We start from the raw sequence: 2,656 nt of genomic DNA on the forward strand, positions 1-2,656 counted from the left end.
ATGTACGGTCAAGAGCGACGTTCATCATTAATGGATTAAAGTTAAGTGTCAAACTAGTTACGTCCGCTTTCTGAATCCTAATTCCTTGTCATGTTCCAGACCTCACGTCAGTATAGTCCTTCCCTCCTCACGCCAGCCTGCGTGAGCTAAAACGCGTGCATTTCGGCCTCCATTCATAACACGGTGTTGGCTCTTCTGCCAACACAAGAAGTCGAGTCCATGGCACGTGTTTCGGCACTTCTGCATGCTCGTGGGGGCCTTTCACGATATTAAGCAGGTGTACAAGTTTATGTGGCTCTTGAGTGTGTATTAAACATCGATTACAAGGCAGGCTAGAGGTGAAAGTCTGAAAAATATTCAACGTTACGAGAAGAAATCGGCCGCAGTGGAGTGTACATGTGTGCGAAGGCGCGCACAGGCTGGCGATTGCGGGTTTCGCCGTCCGCAGCTCGGCACGACGTGCCCGCTGGGATGTCGTGGAGAGGAGCGGGCGGGAGGGGAGGCGAGGCGAGCGCGCGAGGTGGGCGGCGCCGCCCACGCAGCCGCAGCCGCAGCCGCGCATCCTCCACGCACGGCCAGCGGTGGGTTCGCGGCCTGCGCCCGCGGCAGGTGTGCGGCGCCGTGACCCGGCGCCCCCGGCGAAAGGCGAGGCGAGGCGAGGCGAGGCTAGGCGCGGCTCGGCGGCGGCCGCGCTGAATAAAACATAAGCCGGCAGATGAGCCGGGTCAGCCGGGTCGGCCGCGCGCTTTCTCCAGCCGCCAGCCCGCGGCCGCCGCCTGCTCCGGTGCCCCCAGCGCCAGGTTACACGCGCGGCGCGGGCGACACTGCCGGCGCAGCGCAGCAGCTAGCGACGGCGCAAGGTGGCGGCCGATAGCATCGCACCAGCCTGCGACACCAGCTTCGCGGGCCGGAGATGTTAGCCACGGCGATCTACAGCGCGAGCAGTCAGCTGTTATCTTAAAAGTACCGCACGACGTCCTTTTGTTCCTGAAACAAGCTGGTGGTCTAGTTATTAGTGTTGCTGCCTGTAGATACTGACGTCTCGGGTTCAGTTCCTAGCGTGATCGGAGAGTTTCATCGCTTGTGGACTGTGTGTGTGTGGTTGCACGCGCGCGTTTCTGTGTGACCGTCATGACTTCTTCTGATCAATACAAAAGTCCCCAAAGTGGCGTCAGATTGAACGATGTGCACTAGATGGCAGAACTACCCCCAGATTGGACTAGGTGTCCGAGCCATACGGTCTCTCTTTTTCTTTCTTTCCTTTTCTTCTCCTTTGTTAGGCTTCCATCTGTTGTGTATGGCTTCATACATAAGAGTAAGAAGAGGTAAGCTACAGCACTCCGTCCTCAGGCCACAAGTGGCCCATCGGGGCCATCCGACCGCCGTGTCATCCTCAGTTGAGGATGCGGACAGGAGGGGCGTGTGGTCAGCACACCGCTCTCTCGGTCGTTATGATGGTTTTCTGTGACTGGAGCCGCTACTGTTCGGTCGAGTAGCTCCTCAATTGTCATCACGAGGCTGAGTGCACCACGAAAAATGGCAACAGCACATGGCAGCCCGCATGTTCACCCATCCAAGTGCTGGCCACGTCCGACAGCGCTTAACTGCGGTGATCTGACGGGAACCGGTGTATCCACTGCGGCAAGGCCGTTGCCCGGTGAGCTACAGAGTGGTGCAGGAAATGTCGTCGTAGGAATTCTGGCAGAGCAGAAATGATTGTAAACACGTTGACACAACAAATAGAAGATTTACTTAACTTGTATTTCTCGGAATGAAGGAAGGCTCATTGCAAATAATGAGTTAAGATATGGAGTTCACCTGTCACAAAGTCAACAAGTTGGAGGCTCGCTGTACTCCCCACATTATATAACATAGCTTTAGTAAGCAACCTTCTTTTGGTATGAAACTATAAACCGTATTTATTAAATATTTGATAAAGCCCGTTCTTTGTGGAGCATATGTGATCCACGCCTAATTTTCTAACTAGATGCGTATTATTTTCTTCCTTGCTTAAGCCTAGTTTTTCAGTACTTTAAGACATCTCAGATAAGTTCAGTTCCTCATTATCAAAGCATTAATTTAAAAAATTGTTCTGTACAGATATACACAAGAAGATGAAACTTAAAAGTCGCAAACCCAGTTGTCTGGGTCTATAATTGACTTCAATAAATAGACTTACAGTGGACTATTGGACTTTTTATTAAGTTTTATGTTTAGTAATTTCTACATCTAACAACCGTACCACAACAAAGGTCAAAAATTAATTATAGTTGTGGTGTTGCTCACGCTGCTAAATATTGCATTTTCGGGTAACAACAAAGTAATATATGTGGCAGGTGACATTAGAGCACAGTTATTAAAGTCATTTCTTGAAATAATGGATAAACTAGGCACTCATCGTTTCGTGTTTCCCACGCTGGTCTCGTTGTGAACTCGTGGCTCAATCGTCGAAATCCTCGGTAGTGATGATTCCAAGCTCGGATGCAAAGAGGCCTAGGTGTTATTCTGCGATATTCAAAAGTTTTATAGATGTGTTTCATAAACCGTCCTTGAAGATTAAACTTTTGCAAGTTAGCACAATGGTGATGTAAAAAAGTAATCAGCACTCCGAATTTAAGTTACACTTCTTTTTTATTATTTTTGATGCAATATCACT

At 50.0% G+C, this 2,656-nt stretch overlaps 1 pseudogene; it reads right to left on the reverse strand.

Moving 5' to 3' along the window:
- Positions 1–1,537: 1,537 nt before the first annotated feature.
- LOC124712592 lies at positions 1,538–1,655 on the reverse strand (annotated as a pseudogene).
- Positions 1,656–2,656: the final 1,001 nt, after the last annotated feature.

Source organism: Schistocerca piceifrons, chromosome 8 (genome assembly GCF_021461385.2).
Source record: "Schistocerca piceifrons isolate TAMUIC-IGC-003096 chromosome 8, iqSchPice1.1, whole genome shotgun sequence".
Classification (NCBI taxonomy): Eukaryota; Metazoa; Arthropoda; class Insecta; order Orthoptera; family Acrididae; genus Schistocerca; species Schistocerca piceifrons.